This window comes from Peromyscus eremicus, chromosome 2 (genome assembly GCF_949786415.1).
Source record: "Peromyscus eremicus chromosome 2, PerEre_H2_v1, whole genome shotgun sequence".
Classification (NCBI taxonomy): domain Eukaryota; kingdom Metazoa; phylum Chordata; class Mammalia; order Rodentia; family Cricetidae; genus Peromyscus; species Peromyscus eremicus.
Genome location: NC_081417.1, coordinates 32812861 through 32833965, shown reverse-complemented (window position 1 = coordinate 32833965; position 21105 = coordinate 32812861).

Below are 21105 nucleotides of genomic sequence, written 5' to 3'. Positions count from 1 at the left end.
TGTGTTATCTAGGCCTTTTCTGCATATACTGTAAGTTCGGGTCAAAATCCTCAACATGTGGGTTTAGACCAGCAACCTATATCCCATAGCACACAGAAACATTTACAATGAGCCGGACAATTGGGGCGCTGACCTTGAAGTCCCAAATTCAATTTTTGAATTTTTCCCTTTTTGATAGTTATTTGTGTTATATTCTTTGTATCTCCATTTGGCTTATGAAGCCTCAAATACTTACCTTCTGACTCTTGACAGAAAATTTGTCCAGCTCTGATATAACTACAAAATTTGGTTGATCTTGGGTGGTATTCAAGTACATGTCTAAATGACTTATTTCTATGTAGAAAGACATTTGCTGCCTCACATCTGTTTGTTTTTACTAGAATTTTCTATTTTTCTTTAGCTGTCTTTCCACAGAAACCCTTTTCTTCATATAAAGGTATTTTGAAGACTTGTGGGATCTGTATTGATAAATATAACATCAGCTTGTGGAAAGCCCCATTTTAAGGTATTTTTTTGTATTATATATGTATGGAGTTGAATAATCTCCACAGATTCATATTAAATTGGGTTGGGTTTTTTGTCTCATAGTTAGCTCCGGGGCCTCCAGATTCCTAAGGGCCATCAGTAATAAGAATGCTTAATCCAGATCTGGGTACCAGGCACATGAGAAAGGACTAAGGAATTCTGTTTCTTATTCATAACACTCTCTTGAATTTTTCTAGACCACTGTAGCTCTCTATAGTAGGAGGGATGACAGTGACTTTTGTATGCAGGTTACATATGCTGATTAACATTTTACTTGTAAAAATATGTATAGAAAATCCTGCAGAGGAAGGATTCCTGTTTCTATGTAGCATTGGCTTTGCTTAAACAATGTGTTTGAACAATAAAAAGAGCAAAAGAACCTGAGCATCTAAAAGGCATCTCTCCATGCAGAAATTGCCTTAGCATGTTTATAGTATAAGTTCTAATATTATTTCTACTGTATTAATAAAAAGTAAGTCCTTAGCATATATACAAAACTTCTTTAAAATCACATGCAGTTTGTGTATTAGCAGTAGTTCCCAACCTTCCTAATGCTATGATCTTTAACACAATTCCTCATGTTGTGGTGACCCCCAACCATTAAATTATTTCATTACTACTTCATCACCATAATATTGCTACTGTTATGAATCATAATATAAATATTTGATATTTAGGATATCTGATATGTGACCCCTGTGTGAATCATGAACCACAGTTTGAGAACCACAGAATTAGAAGAATTGTATCACAGACTTGAAGCATTTTGTCCCCAAATATGTTTTTCCACTTTTTTTTCTATCATCTATGCATACTTTTTCTTAGAAGGTTTTTTACAGTGTATTACAAAGGATTCTTAAGCATGCAAGTGAGCAACAGACAAAAGGACCATTAGAATGATCTACATTGTAACCAGGTTTCCTACTTTTGTAGAGTCTCTGGAGCAGATAGATTTTTCTTGGGGTCATTTTATGTCTAGTTTATTGGCAGGCCTACTAAGATTGATTCTTACAGGGAAAGGTGATGGTATATGATTGTTGTTTATTAGAAACTGTCCTGATATACTCACATATAGTTTGCATATGTATGTGTGTACACACACACACACACACACACACACACACACACACACAGAGGGAGGGTAGACAGGTGCTAGGTAAATAGATAGATGATGGATAGATAGATGATAGATAGATAGATAGATAGATAGATAGATAGATAGATAGATAGATAGATAGACAGATAGATAGATATAGACACTCATACACTCAAATGCAGCTTAAAGCAAATGAAACCAGGTTTAGATGGTTATCAGTGGCCTTAAGAGAGTTAAGATGTCATATCGCCTCCTCAGACTGAAGACGATGAAAATCCCATTTCTTTGACTAGTAATTAGTCTTTCAGTTCCAGACTTCAACTGTACAAGTCACTGATTAGGAGGGAGGAGTAAAGCCCCAATTCCTCTAATCTTGTTAATATGTGACTAACTAACTAACACCGAGAAGCAGCAAACATAGTTGTTTTGTTGCATTGCATATTGTGAATATTCAAAGCAAATTTCAACATAGTGGAGGAGGCCATGTTGCTGTCTTTGTACCAGACACTTAAAGAAATGTTCAACATCCTTAGCCATTGGGGAAATGAAATCAAAATGACTCTGAGATTCCGTCTTACACTTGTCAGAATGGCTAAGATCAATAACAAATGTGACAGCTCATGCGGGTGAGGATGGGAATAAGAGAATACTCATCTGTTGTTGGTGGGAGGGCAAATTTGCACAGCCACTATGGAAGTCACTGTGGCCATTCCTCAGGAAGCTGAGAATCAATCTCCCTCAGGACCCAATGATACCACTCTTGGGCATATACCCAAGGAATGTTCAGTCATATACAAGGACACTTACTCAACTATGTTCATAACAGCACTATTTGTAGTAGCCAGAACCTGGAAACAACCTAGATGCCCCTCAACCAAAGAATGGATAAAGAAAATGTGGTAGTTTTACACAATGGAGAATTACTCAGTGGTTAAAAAAAAAAAAAAGAAAAGAAAAAAGAAATAAAAAGAAATGACATCATGAAATTTGCAGGCAAATGGACAGAACTAGAAAAAAATTATCCTGACTGAGGCAACCTAGACCCATAAAGAAAACATGTTATGTACTGACTCATAGGTAGATATTAGACATAAAGCAAAGGATAAACAGACTACAGTCCACAGCCCCATTAATAGGGACATGCATGGATCACCCTAGGAAGGGGAAATAGATAAGGTCTTCTATTGTAAGTAATAGGTAAATTTTCAGTGGGGGGGGGGGTGAAGGAAGAGGATGGGGGATGAGAACATGAGGGAACAGGATGGTCAAATTGGGAAGGGGCGGAGGAGGACAGCAATTAAAGAGACATCTTGATAGAGGGAGCCATTACAGACTTGGGGAGAAACCTGGAGCTAGGGAAATATCCAGGAATCCACAAGGATGACCCCAGCTAAGACCCATAGAAATAGTGGAGAGGATGTCTGAACTGGCCTTCTCTTATAATCAGATTGGTGATTGCCCTAATTATCATAGAATCTTCATCCAGTAACTGATGGAAGCAGATGCAGAGATCCATAGCTAAGCACTAGTCAGAGCTCCTGGAGTCCAGCTGAAGAGAGGGAGGAAGGATTATATGAACAAGGGGAGAGGTCAAGATCATGATGGTGAAATCCACAGAGACAACTGATCCAAGCTAGTGGGAGGTCACTGACTCTGGAATGACAACTGGGGAGCCTGCATGGGACTGAACTAGGCCCTCTGAATGTGGGTGACAGTTGTGTGGCTTGGTCTGTTTGTGGGGCCCCTGGCAGTAGGACCAGGATTTATCACCTGTGCATGAACTGGCTTTTTGGAGCCCATTCCCTATGGAAGGATAACTTTCTCAGCCTTGAGGCAGTAGGGAGGGCCTTGGTCCTGCCTCAACTTGATATGCCAGGCTTTGTTGACTCCCCATGGGAGGCCTTACCCTCTTTGAAGAGTTGATGGAGTGGTAGGGGTGGGGAATTGGAGGAGGGGAGGGAGAGGAAACTGTGGTTGGTATATAAAATGAAAGAAAAAATTAAAAAAAAAGAAAAGAAAAGGAAGTAGAGAATACATAAAATAGACCAAATTGAAAGGGAGTAAGATTAGAAACCTGAAGGTACTGAAGAGTAATCCAAAAAAATGGATACTTGGGTCAAGGAAAATGTTAAATCTATAAATCCTGGCACAAACCATCCAGAAAATCTGAGACATTCTGAAAAGACCAAATCTAAGGACAATAGGTATAGAGGAAGGATAAGAGCCCCAGGCCAAAGGCACAAAAATATATTTACCAAAATCATAGAAGAAAATTTCACTAACTCAAAGAAGGAGATGCCTATAAAGGTACAAGAAGTATATAGACCACCAAATAGACTGGACCAGAAAAGAAAATCCCCTTAGCACATAATAATCAAAGCAATAAACATACAAAACAAAGAAAGGAAATTAAAAGCCAGAAGGGTAAAAGACCAAGATTAATATATAAAATTAGACCTAATAGAATAACACCTGACTTCTATCTGCAAATCCATTCCTACAGAAGGTGCTAGAAGGAAAAAACACCACCACCACCACCACCACCACCACAACAACAACAACAACAACAACAATAACAAAATAACAGCAATCCACAAACACTGTTCATTGCTATCTCTCAACAACAAATTTCTCAATTCCATATTTAAAAGACACAGACTAATAAAATGAATGGGAAAACAGGATCCATCCTTTTGCTGGATCCAAGAAACATCAACATCAAATATAGATATCACCTCCAGGTAAAGGAATGGAAAAATATTCCAAGCAAACGAACATAAGCAAGCTAGTTTATCCATTTTAATATTCGACAATGCAGACTTTAGAAGATACAAGGAAGGACTAGACACTCATCAAAGAAAAATCCACCAATATGACATCTTAATTTTCTTTTAGTTCTTTTTAAATTTATTTTTATTGATCCTTTGTGGGTTTTATATCATGCATCCCGATCCCATCCATCTCCCTGTCCCTTCATATCTGCCCTCTGCCCTTGCCACCTCCCCCTAACACAAAACAAAATTCAAAAGAAAAATAAAACAAAACAAAAACAAACATACAGAAAAAAAGTCTTATCCTGCAGGCTGCAAAGGATGGGGAAACTGGGAGATTACCTCTCCTTCACCCACTCCCCCACAAGGCAGATGAGGGTGAAGCCAGATTTCTCATGCATGTTCCTGGGGCCAGAGCATTTGCATCCTGTCAACAAGGTCAGCTCTATTGTGCTGCCCAGGTGAGGTGCAGGGCCACTCTCCTGAGTGCGGCAGCTGGTGAGAGGCAAGGTCAGCTCTCCCTCCCACTCTCATGACCCCTGAACCCCAACTTTCCCATGTGTGATAGGTGTGGAAGGGGGAGGGGGTCATTTCTCCCTTGCCCACACTACTGTGTGACGGACAGTGGGGCCAGCTCTCTCATTTCACGACTTCAGCGCCAGCTCATTCACACCCCTGACAATGGGATCAGCTCCACTGTGCTGCCCAGGTGAGGTGCAGTTCACCTTTCCCCAGTACTGCAGTTGGTGGCTGATGGGGAGGGAGAGGGCAGTTCTCCCAAGTGTAGCATTCAGTGAGGGGTGGGGCCAACTCTGGGTTGCCCTATCCTCAGTCTTCCTTGGTAACAGGAGCCAAGGACATCAACACAAACCCAAGGCTGCAGCAGGGCCACTGACCCAGACATGGCTTTTGTTATCAGCCCAGGCCCAAACAACACCATGGTCCTGGGTGGCAGCACAGGCCACTCAGATCAGTATGGCTCCAGCAGTGGCATGGCCCTTGAACACTAATATGGGCCCAGGTGTCAGCTCAGATACCTGTCATCCGTATGGCTTTTGATGGCAACATGGGCCATGGATATCAGCACAGACCCTGACTGCAGTTGGACCACGGACTCAGACATGATGCTTGTCAGCAGCTCAGACAAGGATGTCACCGTGGCCCTGGTTGGCAGTACAGATCACTCAGATCTGGATGGACACAGCAGCTGTGTCGCCCTCAAACACCAACATGGCCTCAGATGGTGACCCAGATACCAGGCATCTGCATGGCCCTGGATAGCAATAGGAGCCTCTGACATTAGCACATAGGTCCCAGCCACAACTTGGCCTATAAAACACCCTGGACCCCATTGGCAGCACTTGTCACTCAGGTTTGTATGGCCCCATCAGTGGCACTGGCCGCCTGATACCAACCCTGCCACCAAACCTATCTGCCTCTGCATGGCCCTCCATGGCAACAGAGCTACTGACATCAACACCCGAGCTTGACTGCCGCAGGGTCATGGACCCAGAAACAGCCCTTAGCAGCATCCTGATGAATATACCAAACATCAGAGGGCTCCAAAGTTCATAAAGGAATCACTACTACAGCTTAGATGAAATATTGACCCTCACATACTGATTGTGGGAAACTTTAATACCCCACTCTTGCCAATAGATTGGTCATCCTGACAAAATCTAAACAAGGAAATGCTGGAGATGACTGACATTATAAACCAAATGAACCTAGTAGATCTTTACAGAACATTCCACCTAAACACAGAAGAATGTACCTTCTTCTCAGGACCTCATAGAACTTTCTCCAAAACTGACCATATTCCTGGATACAAAGCAAGTCTCAACAGATACAAGAAAATTGAAACAACTCCCTGTATCTTATCAGACCACTGTGGATTAAAGCTGGATATCAACAACACAGAGCTTACAAACTCATAAAACTGAACAACTCTCCACTGAATGAAAAAAATAGGTCAAGACAGAAATTAAGAGAGTAATGAAAGACTTTCCAGAATTGAATGAAAGATGATAAATAAAAATATCCCCCATTTGTGGGTAACTCCACCAATGCAGTAAACCAATCAGCCAAATTAGTAAGTCCAGGTTTAATAAAAAGAACAAAGCAACTCTGAGGTCAGAAGGGCAGGAGAGAAAATCATATGGCAGGTCTAGCAGCCAGGTCTTAACTACTCTGTAGGCATGGTCTTGAGCATCCCTGGAGGAGAAACTAACCCTTGGCAGGCTTTCTGAAGGGTGGGATCTGGCATGGGTGGTGTGGGACAAGAGCTGAGATTCCCAACAAAAATGAATACAGAACATACCCAAACTTATGGGACACACTGAAGGCAGTTCTAAGAGGCAAGTTAACAGCACAAAGTGCCTATATTTAAAAAAAAAAAGTGGAGTAGTTGCATACTGAAACTTAACAACACATCTGAAAGCTCTAGAACAAAAAGATGAAATAATATCAAAGAGATGTACATAGCAAGAAATAATCAAACTCAGGGCTAAAATCAATAATATAGGAACAAACAAATACCACCAACAATAAAACGAATCAATGAAAAGAGTTGGTTCCTTGAGAAAAATCAGTAAAATTGACAAACCCTTATCCAAATTAACTGAAAGGCAGAGGATCTCCCAATTAACAAAATTAGAAGTGAACAGGGTACCATAATATAAAAGAAGGAAATTTAGGGAATCATGAGGATTTACTTTAAAAGCTGTACTTTACCTAACTGTAAAATCTAAAAGGAATGGATAATTTTCTCAATATATAACACCTACCAAAGTTAAATCAAGATCAGATAAGCAATTTAATCAGACCTATAACCCCCAGTGAAATAGAATCAGTCATTAAAAATATACCAACCAAAAAAAAAAAAAAAAAAAAACCCTGGACCATGTGGTTTTAGCATAGAATTTTATCAGACTCTGAAAGAAGAGTTAAGACCAACTCTTCTCAAATTATTCTACAAAATAGAAACAAAAGAAACCTTGTCCAATTCATTCTATGATGTCACAGATTCCTAGATACCCAAACCACATAAAGACCCAAAAGAGAGAAAGAATTATGGAACAATTTCTCTTATGAACACAGATGCAAAAATTCTTAATAAAATATCTGCAAGCTGAATACAGGAACAAATTAAAAAGATCATCTACCATGAATAAATTGACTTTTATCCCAGAGATGCAAGTATGATTCAACATACATAAATTGATAAATGTAAACAATTGTGTAAACAAACTGAAAGAAAAAAATTACAAGATCTTTTCATCAGATGCAAAAAAGGCCTTTGATAAAAATCCAACACCCTTTCATAATAAAAGTACCACAGATACTAGGGATTCAAGAGATGCACTTAAACATGATAAAGGCAATTAATCCAAAAAAGGCCCATAGTCACCATCATCCTAAATGGAAAGAAACTCAAAGCATTTCCACTAAAATCAAGAACAAGACAATGATGCCCACTCTTTCCATATCTGTTTAATACAATGCTTGAAGTCTTAGATAGAGCAAGACAACTGAAGGAGATGAAGGGGATATATATTGAAAAGGAAAAAGTCAAAATGTCTTTATTTGCAGATGACATGATAATATATACAAGTGACCCTAAAAATTACACTGGGAAATTCCTACAGCTGATAAACACTTTCAGCAAACTAGCAGGATACAAAATTAACTCACAAAAATCAGTAGCTCTCCTATATACAAATGATAAATTACTGTGGAACCATCCTTTTCTATATTATGAATATGTATAACCCTCATTGGTTAATAAAAAGCTGACAGGCTGGAAGATGGGCAGGAAGTTAGGCAGGAAGTAAAACTGAGAAAGATGGGAAGAAGAAAAGTGGAGTCAGAGAGATGCCAGGCAGCAGCCCAGGAAGCAAGACAAGCTAGAGGACAGGTAAAGCCATTAACCATATGGCAATACATAGATTAATAGAAATTGGTTAATTAAATATAAGAGTTAGCTAGTAATAAGCCTGAGCCATCAATCAGGCATTTATAATTAATATAAGCCACTGCATGATTATTTAGGACCAGGAGGTCAGGACAGGAAACATCCATTTACAACAAATGGACTGAGAAAGAAATCAGGGAAGCAATATGTTTCATAATAGCCTCAAATAATATAAAATACCTTGAGGTAACTCTAAAAAAGGAAGTGAAAGACTTGTAAGATAAAACTTTAAGATAGTGAAGAAAGAAATTGAAGATGATATCAGAATATAGAAAGATTTCCATTTATGTATTAGTTAGTATTCTATTGCTATGAAGAAACACCATAACTACAGTAACTCTTATAAAGGAAAGTATTTAATTGGGACTTGCTTAAAGTTGCAGAGGTTTTAGTCAGTTATCATCATGGTGGGGAGCATGTCAGCATGCAGGGAGACTTGGTGCTGGAGAGGTAGCTGAGAGTTCTATATCCAGATCTCTAGACAGAAGGAAAAGAGAGAGCCACTGAACCTGACTTTGGCCCTTGAAATCTCAAAGCCTACCCCAGTGAAACACTTCCTCTAACAAGGCCACACCTACTCCAACAGTGCCACACCTCCCAATTCTCCCTCCCAAGTAGTTCCACTCCCTGATAACCAAGAATTCAAACATGAGCTTATGGGGGGGGGGGGTCATTATCATTCAAACCATCAAATCTTCTCATGGATTGATAGGTTTAACACATTCACAATGGCCATTCTACTGAAAGCAATCTACAGATTCAATGCAATTCCCATTAAAATCCAAAACAATTCCTCATAGATCTTGAAAGGACAATTCTCAGCTTAATGTATGGAAACAAACAATAACAACAAAACCATCCAGAATAGCTAAACACTACTGATGTATAAAAGAATTCCTGGAGGTAACTTCATCCCTAAATGCAATTTATACTATAGTAATAAAAACAGCACGGTACCAGAACATATCACTTATATATCAGCAAATGGAATCAAATTGAAGACCCAGAAGTAAATCTACACACTTTTGGACACCTGATTTTTTTTTTAATAAAGAAGCAGGAAATATACACCAGAAAAGAATGGTGCTGGTCAAGCTGGAGGACTGCAGATAGAAGAACACATATGTATGTGTGGATATGTATATATGTATACCTTATCGCCCTTCACAAGACTCAACTCCAAATGAATCAAAGATCTCAACATAAACTCAGGTACACCAAACCTGACAGAATAGAAAGTGGGGAATAGCCTTTAACTCGTTGGCACAGGAGACAACTTCCTGAACAAAACACCTTTAGCACAGGCACTAAGATCAACAATTAATACATGGGATCTCATGAAACTGAAAAGCTTCTCTTGGCAAAAGACACTGTCATTTGGACAAAGCAACAACCTACAGAATGAGGAAAGAGTTTTAGAAACTACATATCTGATCCAAAATATATAAAGCACCAAAATCTATATAACAAGGAACAAATAACCCAATTTTAAAATAGGGTACAGATCTAGACAGAGAATTCTCAGCAGAGGAAACTCAAATGGATGACAAACACTTAAATTAATGGTCAACATCCTTAGCCATCAGGGAAATGCAAATCAAAACTCTATGATTTCATCTTACACCTGTCAGAATGACAACCATCAATAAAACACATGATAACTCATGCAAACTTGTACAGTTCTTAAGGAAGATGGAAATTTATCTACCTCAATATTCTGCTATACTGCTCTTAGGCATATACCCAAAGGATGCTTAATCCTAACAAAAAGATACTTGCTCAACCATGTTCATTTCTGCTGTATTCATAATAGTCAAGAATTGGAAACAACCTAGATGTCCCTAAATAGAAAAATGGATAAAAATATTGTATATTTACACAATGGTGTATTATCCAGCTGTTTTAAGAAAAATGACATCATGAAATTTGCAGGCAATGGGTAAACACAGAAAAAAATCATTCAGTGAGGTATCTCTGACCCAAAAGATGAATACATTATGTATTAGCTTATATGTGAATATTAGCTGTTAAGTCAATGATACCACAGCTACAATTCTTAGAACCACCAAGGTTCAGTACAGAGTGATAGACTAGGGGGACAGCTAGATCTTCATAAATGGAAACAGAATAGATAGTTATGAGTGGGTGGAGGGGGTGGGATGGGAGGATCAATTGGGAAGGAAGAGGGGAGAATGGGACAAGGGAGTGAATTCAGGGAAAGACTGCTAAAAATTAAGGGCCATTTGAGTATGGAAACCTAATACAGTAGGAGATTCCTAAAATATACACATTTATGAAGGCAATATAAATAAAACTTCCAAATAATGGGGAAGACAGAGCCCCAACTGGCCATCTCTTGTCACCAAATGAAGCTTCCAGTCTTAGGGTACTGGGTTACATCTAATTGAGTTGTTGGCCAAAGGGATCCCATGGGAACACTCAAACAACCTAGGCTTTTGGTAGCTTGTTCTTCACAAACTGAAGGCAAGTCTCCATTGCAGAAGATGATATGTATATAGTTCATTGAACATGAAAAAGCTGAAATGATACCTATATAGAACCTTCAGTCCTATATGCTAGTGTTCTTGGTACAGAAATATACTTGGCATGCCACCAAAAGAAGAAATACAATCAACAACCTGACAAAAAAAAAAAAAAAAAAAAAAAACCTTTTGATCAACAACAGTGTCCTATATTCAAGATATACTAGGACAGTGATGGCACAATGCTTATGGGAGTAACCAACCAATAACTGATTTGACTTCTGGCCCATTCTAAGAGATGGATTCCATACTTGATACTGCTTGAGTGACCAAGAACTGAAACTATATAGCTCATAGACCTAGTGTAAAACCAAATACTACAGTTCAAAAAAATGTGGCAATTACCAATAAAATGACTCCTAATGACATTCTGCCATACTCATAGGTCAGTGCCTTGTTCAGTCATCATCAGAGAAGCTTCCTCCTGAAGCAGATGGAAACAAATACAGAGAGCCACAGCTAGACATTATGCAGAGAGTGAGAGACCTTGGAACATTCAGCTCTAAATAGATATCTCCATCAAATTCCTCTCCTCAGGGCATAGGGAACACTGTGGGAGAGGAGGCAGAAAGAATGTAAGAGCCAGAGGGGATAGAGGACACCAAGAAAACAAGGCTCTCTAAATCAACATGACCAAAGCTCATATGAACTCAGAGAGACTGAAGCAGCATGCACAGGCTATAAATGGATCTACACCAGGTACTTTGCATATATACTATGGCTTTAAGCTTAGTGCTCTTATAGCATTCTTGACTGCAAGTATGTTTCTGTTTCTTGTACCTTCTGTTGGGCTCTTTTCCTCCTGTTTGCTCTGTCCATTCTAACACACTAGTTTTTGTTTTATCTTTTTGTATCTTATTTTCTTTTTTATCCCTTAAAAGCCAATTTGTTTTATGTCTAGTATCCACTTATGTGTGAGTACCATGTTTGTCTTTCTGAGTTTGGGTTATCTTATTCAGGATGATATTTTCTAGTTCCATTCATTTGCCTGAAAATTTCATGATGTTATTGTGGGTTTTTTTTGTTGTTGTTGTTGTTTTCAGCTTAGTAATACTCCATTGTGTATATGTATCATGTTTTCTTCATCCATTCTTTGGTTGAGGGGCATCTAGGTTGTTTATAGGTTCTGGCTATTACAAATAATGCTGCTATGAACATACTTGAGCAAGTGTCCTTGTGGTATGATTGAGCATCCTTGGGTATATGCCCGAGAGTGGTATTATTGAGTCTTGAGGTAGATTGATGCCCAGTTTTTTGAGAAGGATAATCCAACTACAACTCACAGCTCCAGAGAAGCTGGGAAACAAGAAGAATCCTGAGAGGGATGTACAGACCTTGGGAAGGGAAAACAGAGATCTCCATGAGTAAACTGGGGATAAGGAGGGACAACAGAGGGAATGAGATGGTCAAGCTGGGGGGAGGACTGAGTGGGAGAGCAATGAGAGATATCTTGATAGAGGGAGACATTATGGGGTAAGGGAGAAACTTGGTGCCGGGGAAGTTCCCAGGAGTCCATGGGGACGACTCAAGATTGGACTCCTAGCAATAGTGGAGAGGGTGCCTAAACTGGCCTACCCTGGTAATCAGATTGGTGAATATCCTGTCACCATGGAGCCTTCATCCAGTAATTGATGGAAGCAGATGTGGAGATTCATGGCCAGGCACCAGGCTGAGCTCCAGGGGTTCAGTTGAAGAGAGGGAAGAGGCTTATATGAGCAGGGAAGTTGGAGGGGGTTTAAGGTTGTGTTGGAGAAATCCACAGAGACAACTGAACCAAGCTCATAGGAACTCATGAACTTTGGACCTACAGCTATGGAACCTGCATGGGACCTGACTTGGGCCCTCTGCATATGGGAATCAGTTGTGTAGCTTGGTCTGTTTGAGGGGCCCCTGATGGTCGGATCAGAATCTATCCCTGGAGCATGAGCTGGCTATCTGGAGCCCAATAGCTATGATAGGACACCTTGCTTACCCTTGGGGCAGTGGGGAGGTTCTTGGTCCTGCCTCAACTGAATATACCGGCTTTGCTGGCTCCCCACGTGCCTTACCCTTTTAGAGGAGGGGGATGGGGGGGGACGCTGCAGGGGGAGCTGGAGGAGGGTTGAGAAGGGGATTTGTGGTTCATAAGTAAAATGAATAAACAAAAATTTTTAAATAAAAAAACCTATTTGTTTGATAATGAGAGATAGAAATGGAGTGGATCTGAATGTGAGAAGAAATCGGGGAGGAACTGGGAGGAGCAGAGGGAAGGGTAATTGTAATCACAATATATTACATGAGAAAAAAATTTTATTTTCAATAAATGGAAAATATTCACAGCTAAAATCACCACTACCAAAGAAAGAATTTAGTATTGAAATGTGTTTCCACAGAACTGGGAGGTTTTAAGTACTAAGCATAAAAACCTATAAACCAAGGCGTCTCAGTGGGAAACCCAGAATTCCAGAAGCTGTCTATTTTGAAAAGTCCTCTAAGCTTCTGGAAAGATAAAGCACTGTGTTTGAGTGTGTGCCTGTATATGTGTCTGTCTGTCTGTCTGTCTGTCTGTGTGGGGTAATGTGTGTAATATATGTGTGTGATATATATGCTCACGTGTGTGCTGCCCAGATAAGGGTCTCTAGTTCCTTCCTCTCTTGCTCTCTACTTTATCCATTTGAGGAAAGGGTCTCTCCCTGAACCTGGAGTTCATGGTTTTGGGGCATGCTGGAAACCATCAAACCTCAGCTCCTCACAGCACTAGGGTTGCAAGAATGGGTAGAACCTTCCCAGCTTGATACATGGGTCCTAGGATCTATACTAGGATCTTCATCTCTGCACTCACTGAAGCAATGTTTTTATAGAAAGGACAAGTTATCAGAATAGTGTCAGGTTTGTGACCAGCAGCACACACACAAAAATAACTAGTAAACCATTTCATTTATAAATAGGATGATAACCTATATTCATCCCAGAATTCTATATTGAATCAGGCTCTTACTCTAGTACTAAGGTTGAATAAGTATGTTTTAAGATTTATTTTCAGTTTGGCATAACTTTTATCTTAGTACTTTGGTGACAGAACCAGAAATATTTCTGAATTAGAGCACAACTTGGTCTATGTAGCAAGTTCCAGTCGAACATGGATACATAGTGAGACCCTATCTTCAAAAATAGTTTTAATTTTTATTTAAACTGTGTATATGTAGGATCCTTTGTAGGGTTATATGCTCATGCATGTTCCCACAGAGGCCAGAAGAGGGTATTAGATCCCCCCTGAAACTGTAATTATGGTTGGTTATGAGACATTCAATGTAAGTTCTGGGTCCCAAACTTGGGACTTCTGGAAGAGCAATGTATGCTCTTAACAGCTGAGCCATCTTTCTAGCCTCTAGAATAAATTTATCTTAACAGTAAATAATGTTCATAACTTTCCTTCTGTGGACTTTTGCCTGAGAGAAAATCCCACTAAAATAAGGGGGTGGGCAAAGAAGGAAGAAAGCATAGCATCTTGAAACAGTAGCATGCGTGAGGCCATAGACCTAGAGCTAAGCAAGAAAAGTCAAGCAAATGAACAAGAAATAAGCAGTAATTTCTGTATTAAAAAATACAGTGGAACAGAGAACAGAAAAAACAACTGTAACGTTGGTCATGACCCAGCTTCCATGTAGCTTTCATGATCATAAGGATGATCAATCACTTTAATTTTATCAAAATATTTTTGCAACTCTATTGAGGGGATATTGTGAAAGAAACATAACACTGTCTAAATCATAGGAAAATATTTTATTACCTTCCTTAAGTGTGTTTGGAAGAAAAATTTTGAAAGAAAAGGCTGGCTACTGCTCCCATTCATGTATATACCAAATGACTCTACAATCTACCACTGAAATATTAATCCACCCATGTTTATTATTGCACTAGTCACAATAGCTAGGAAATGAAATGAGCTTTGATGTCCATGAATGGGATAAAGAAAGTGTGGTTGATATGTCCTATGCTTATAGTTAGTCGCTAAAAGGAATGAAAAATATCATTGGAAGGAAAATGCATCAAACTGAAAATCATCATATCATTTGGAATAGGAAAGAATTAGGACAAACAGTGTATTTCTTTCATATGTGAAATCTATATACAAAATGTGTAGATTAATAGTGTGAAAGTTGGAGACTTTAAGGAAGGAGAAAGGTGGCAGAGAAAAAGAGGGTAATGTGGAAGAAGACAAAATATCATAGGTTTTGTTTTATGTATATGTGTACATATATATATTATATATATATATATATATATATATATATATATGTATCAGGATTGACGAGGGAACTGATGAGAGAGGCGAAGAAGGAAAACAAAGGGCAGACAAAGGGCCTAAAATAGCAAAGTTCAATGATTCATATGTATGAAAATGTCATAATGCAAACCATTGTTGTGTAGGTAGACTGAAAAGAATAAATTCAGTTTTATTTATTTCTATTTTTTTAACTTAGAATAGAAGCTTTTGTTTTTATTAGCTCCAAAAGCTCAGTTGGGATGAGAATTAAAGAGCTTGTTTTCAACCAGAATGTCTGTTTTGTTCCAGGGAGAATTCACTGGCATGTTTGCCCATGTGATGCTGCCTGGGAGAGGCACTGAAATGTAACCCAGCTAGTTTATGCATCTGGCTGGTTTTGTGTGTCAAACCCGTGAGATCCAACTGGCAAACTGACTGGTTCAAAAGGTTGTGTCAAAGAAGGAGGGACTTTTTAAAAAGTATTTCTGAAAAGACAAAGACAACATTAAAACCTTTTTTTAGTAGAGAAAAATAAAGAAACACATCAGACATGCACAAAGGTAGAACAAAAATATAATAGGAAAAGCGGCCAAAGACGCTGCTGTAGATGATGAGCCAAACCTTGCCTTGTGAAACTCTGCCTCTGCAAAAGTAGATTCATGGCGGCAGGCTGCTCCAGGAAACTTTTAGTGCACACTTTACACAGGCCAGTATGTGCTCTTGAGATGTGAAAAGCTTCCCATCGCATTCAAAACCGAAGTTCTCTGAGATTCTGAACTTGCTGATCGGATTCCTGGCCCAGGGTGAAGAGGTGCTTCCTCAGAGTGACAGTTATTGTAATTTTGGATTAAATGATTGATGGTACTTAAATGTGTATCTTATTATCAGGAGAAAAAGAAATAAAGAGAAAATGAAAGAACCAAAGCAGGGAGAGAAAGGAGGGAGGACACAATGGAGAGATGGAGTGAGAAGAGGGTGATGAGGATGGTGAGGATGGTGAGGATGACCACCACCAAGCCTGAGAGCTGTGTAGGGAACCAGGGTTGCCTGCCTTCCCAGACCTTCACTTCGCTATGCTGTGTCTCATTTGCCTGGACTATGGAATGTCAGTACAATTGTACAGTGAACATGGAGCTAGATATTAGGAACTGTATTAAAACAATAAATACCTGTGCTTCTCAGATCATGTTATTTGTAGCTCAGAGAGGCAGAGGCCAAAAGGGGGAGAAGCTGGGGTGGCTAAAAGTCAAGAAGTCAAAGCCCAGAGGAATGTGTAGCCCTGTGGCTACAAGAATGTGAAAGGAAGGCCCAGACACAAATGAGATAACATTCCTCTTGTGGATTACTAACTGGTTCCACTGAAGAAAACTGAAACACAAGAGTAGTTTTAAAGTCTTTTAGTGTTCGGGATTTCAAAGGAGATGATAATGTGTTTGTTGCAGTTCCGAAGCAAATGCAAGTCACTCAAACACACAGGGAATACACTGCTTGTTTTCTCTAAGTTGTGTTTGAAGGGGTCTCTTGAGAAACTAGGATCCTCTGGTGCCCGAGCACCTGCAGTGGGCCAGATAGGGAGTCCCGTGACAAGGAATGAGTCCTTGTTTGCCTGTCCCATGTAATGTGCTGTATGCTATATGGTGTTGACCTTTGCACACTGAGTCTCATTTTTCTTTCTCCAAAAAGTTTTGTCTTTTATCTTTAATTTCTTATTCAGCAGTATTTCATTTCAGTTCCCTCCTCAGTATGTCAAAGTGGCCACAGTTGCCTTGTATTAAACAGTGCTGTAGAATCATAGCCATGTGTTGTGACTGAGACAAGTGGAAATCATTAAGAACCCCGAATTTGGAGCTAGAAGGAACAGTTAAAGGGCTAATTTCACTTGACAGACTTCCTTATTGGTAAAGTCTGGATTATTTTTTTTATAAGGCAGCAACTTGTCTAGCTAGAAAACTATTTTTTCAGGCTTTCCTTGTAGACTTTATGGTCCATAAAATATAAGCAGAAATTTGATAACTATTTCCATAAAAATGTTGCTTCTAAAATATCAATTTCAATCTTCTACATTTTGCTTATTTTTCTTCCTAGTGGCATTGTGGTTCTGAGGCTAGAATTGTAAAATCCAATTTACACATTCAAGAAAAATTTGATTTCCAGACACATGAGAATGAAATTCACATGGTAAAGATGGTGAAGGGAGAAGATAGATGGGGCCGGTGACATTGATTCCACCATGGAGAGTGTTGATCAGGGTTGTGTCATCTAACTTTGGATTCTTGTTTATGTAGGAAACTACCCCACAGCTATTTGGATAAACCAAAGAAAGACAACACTGTCTACACCTATATATCTCTAAGACTGACCCAGAATATCCTTTACCTAGAGCAAGGTTCACTAGGCTCTCGGCCTTCCTCTTTCTTTGAAAAGTTCCTCTAGCTTTGAAACATTACAGTTTAACATCACATAGGCCATTCCAAATGCTTAGAAAGAAGCCACCATTTCTTAACTAGTTTGTGTCTTTATTATGATTACTTGAAGCAGGAGTCATAAAGAAAAGTGCTACATTTAGAGTAACTCCAACATCTATTCTTTGTAATTGGCCCAGGAATGGAGCAAATAAATCAAGTTAAATAATCACTCCTTCCCAGGAACTTTCTGAGTGGACCTGGGAGGAGAGAGTGCCCTGTCCTGTCCTCAGAGGTTTTCAGATGTGGGCCTGGTTTGTGCACAAATCTGTGTGGAGAAGATGCTAAATCCAATGTAATGAGAAAACACAAGGATGAAACAGAGAACTCTGAGCACCCGTGTGTGTATGAACTCCTCCTCTCTGTCCTCACTGTAGCTTCATTGTATCCTTAGTTATGGATCATGTGCGCTCATAGTCACCACAGTATTTACAGTTCAGAATAAAAGCATTAATGTGGTTGCATGTCCTCTCATTGACTCATTCGATTTCTCTAGATAGAAATGTATAAATTATAATCATTGCTTCATTTTATCTGCCAGGTGATTGACACGATAGCCAGTTAGTTAAATTTAAATTAATTAGAGGTCCCAGACAGACTTGTGATTAACTGTATTTTCTGTAAAATTATAACTCATCATTAGTAGCCACAACAAGTAAAATGAATGGTTTCATTTGCTCCATCATTAGCGATTCTATCTAGTAACTCAGAGTTTTGAATTGCAGTCTACTTATTAAACAAAAATGGTTCATTAAGTTATCTGAAATAATTTCTGCAAGAATATTTTTAAATAAGTGTTATGAATATAGTTCTTAAAAAGAGGGATTATTTTCCCATCACTCTTGTTGTAAATTGGTGTTTTTGAACATCAGCAAGAACCAAAGTCAAATGTCCATAAAAGAAAATCCTCTCCAAACACAGTGTTGGCTAAAATAATTTTGTTTAGAATATCAAGCAGATAACATTATAATTAGTTCTGCATTAATTGACTCACATATGCTGTACTATTATTAAATTAAAATCAATAATATTAAACATTCTGTTTCTGCTTATTATATTCTTGTCTTATTTTTAATAAATAATATTTTAATCAGACTAAGTTATTATCAATACCAAATATGATATGGAAACTTTCATACAAAATAAGAATAAAAATATTATATTAAAGTCTTTGTTTTGTGATGAGCATACTATTCCTGTGCTAGTACGAAAAAAACTCCCCAACTCCATGATCTAACTGAACCATGAATTCTTTATTCACACTGGAAATAACATAATCATAACTTAATTTAGCATTATATTTGCTTATATGTTGCACACATCTCAGTTCTGTTAGTCCAGAAAATATGATCAATTATAAATCATATCTGAAAGATTATTTATTATAATTACAGAGGAAGTTCAAATGATGCCAATATCATTATGATACAACTGTTGTCATTTTGATTTTAGAACAAGTATTAGGTGATATAATACATGCCATTAAAGAATGATTATACCATACTTGTATTTCTAAGAGTGGATTAAAGGAGAGCATCAAAATTGTATGCATCATAAAAAAGAGACTATGTCACAAATGGGAAATAATTAATTTTAGATTATAATCAACATGAGAGCAAGTCATGGAGTATCATTGGGACTGAAATGACCTTCTTTTGTTAATAAGTACAAAATGGAAGGAAAAGAACCAGAACAAAATTTGGATCAAAAACCAATAAAAGTTGATGACAAATTGGAAGCAACCAAGGATTCCCCCAAATTTCTCGCAGGAGAAACTTGCTGTACATGCACCAAGACCACAGCAGTTAGGGCACCCTGTTAATCTTAGTGGGGAAAGAGAATGAAAAGAAAAATTATGGGAAACGTTTGTGATTTTATTCAAGGCTTAATGTAGATCATTGGAACTAAAGATAGAGTTCAGAAATGGATCAAAACACTTGTGTTCAATTAATTCTAAAGGAAAGGTACAACTTTGATAAGTACTTCCCTTGGACATAAAAGTTTGATCAACACCTATTTTCCTTCCAGTACTTGGATGTGGCGTGTCACTGTGTCCGGAGATGACTGATGAGGACTTGCTGATTGACAGTCCTCTCCACGTGCCTTTGTACCATTCTTTTCTTTGTTTGTGTAAGATCTTCAACAGGTGGAAGATCTGTCCTGAGATATGGCTCTCTTCAGTTTTACTATATTCAGACTTCTTCCATATGCAACTATGTCTTCATGTCATTTAGAAATTTTTACATATTTTCTTCAACTTTAAACTTTCTTTGCCCAAATCTTTGCTCTTCCTTGGAGACTTCTAGTACTCATAAATTTACTCTAGATATTCTCGCCCACATCTCTGAGGATCTGCTTTTTGACATAATCTTTTTTTTCTTTCTCATCTTCAGAGTGCATAATTTCACTTGTCCTTGTTTTTATCACTTTTCATCTCTGTCATTTCTATTTTACCACTGAGACCTCCTGCTGAAGTTTTTTAAAGAAATTAAATGCTTTAATTAAAGCTTGGCATTTGGCTACTTTTAAAAGATTTATTTTTACTGTTATTTTTAAATATATTTTAATTGGGCCGGGTGGTGGTGGCGCATGCCTTTAATCCCAGCACTCGGGGGGCAGAGGCAGGCGAATCTCTATGAGCTCGAGGCCAGCCTGGTCTCCAAAGCGAGTTCCAGGAAAGGCACAAAGCTACACAGAGAAACCCTGTCTCGAAAAACCAATATATAGAAAAGAAATACAATTACATCACTTTACAACCTCCCTTTCCTCCCTTTTTCCCATTGAAGGTACACTTCCTCCAATCCCTCCCATATATGCCATCCTCTTTTTCATTGATTTTTATTACTACATGTACAGATAGATGGATGTCTATTCACAAATACAACCTGCTGTGTTCATTTTTGTTGTTGTTGTTTGTGTATATATGATTTTAGAGATAACCAATGAAGAGGCTCATTCTTGGGAGACATTAATTCTCTTTCTCCCAGCAGTGATTGCTTCCCAGGTCTAGTGAGCTCATGGAACTTAGAAAAGAACCTACTACCACCACTTTGCTAGACCACCATAACTTTCTTAATAAATTCTAAATCTTCTACTTATGCACAGATAAGTATAGCTATCATCCCTCATCAAATAAGCCTCTCTTTACACCAAATAGAGACCATCACAGAAAAACACACTGGATAGAATACAGAAATCAATCGATTATGGGGAACTCAACCCCCATGGATACATCTACATCATAGCTTCTGCAGCTATGGCTCAGGGAACACTGTGAAGGAAGGAAGGAAGGAAGTTAGACTTACTAGCAGAATTTGAGTGCTTTGATATTATAACCAAAGTCATGTCTGCATTTATTGTCACTAGAGTGGAAAAGATGAAGACAGAGAGAAGTTCACTCTGATGGACATTTGTGCCTGATCTTGATTCCTCGGCCACAAATTGTCTGACTTTGTTCCATTTCTGGAACCTGTAGATGTTTTTCTTTAT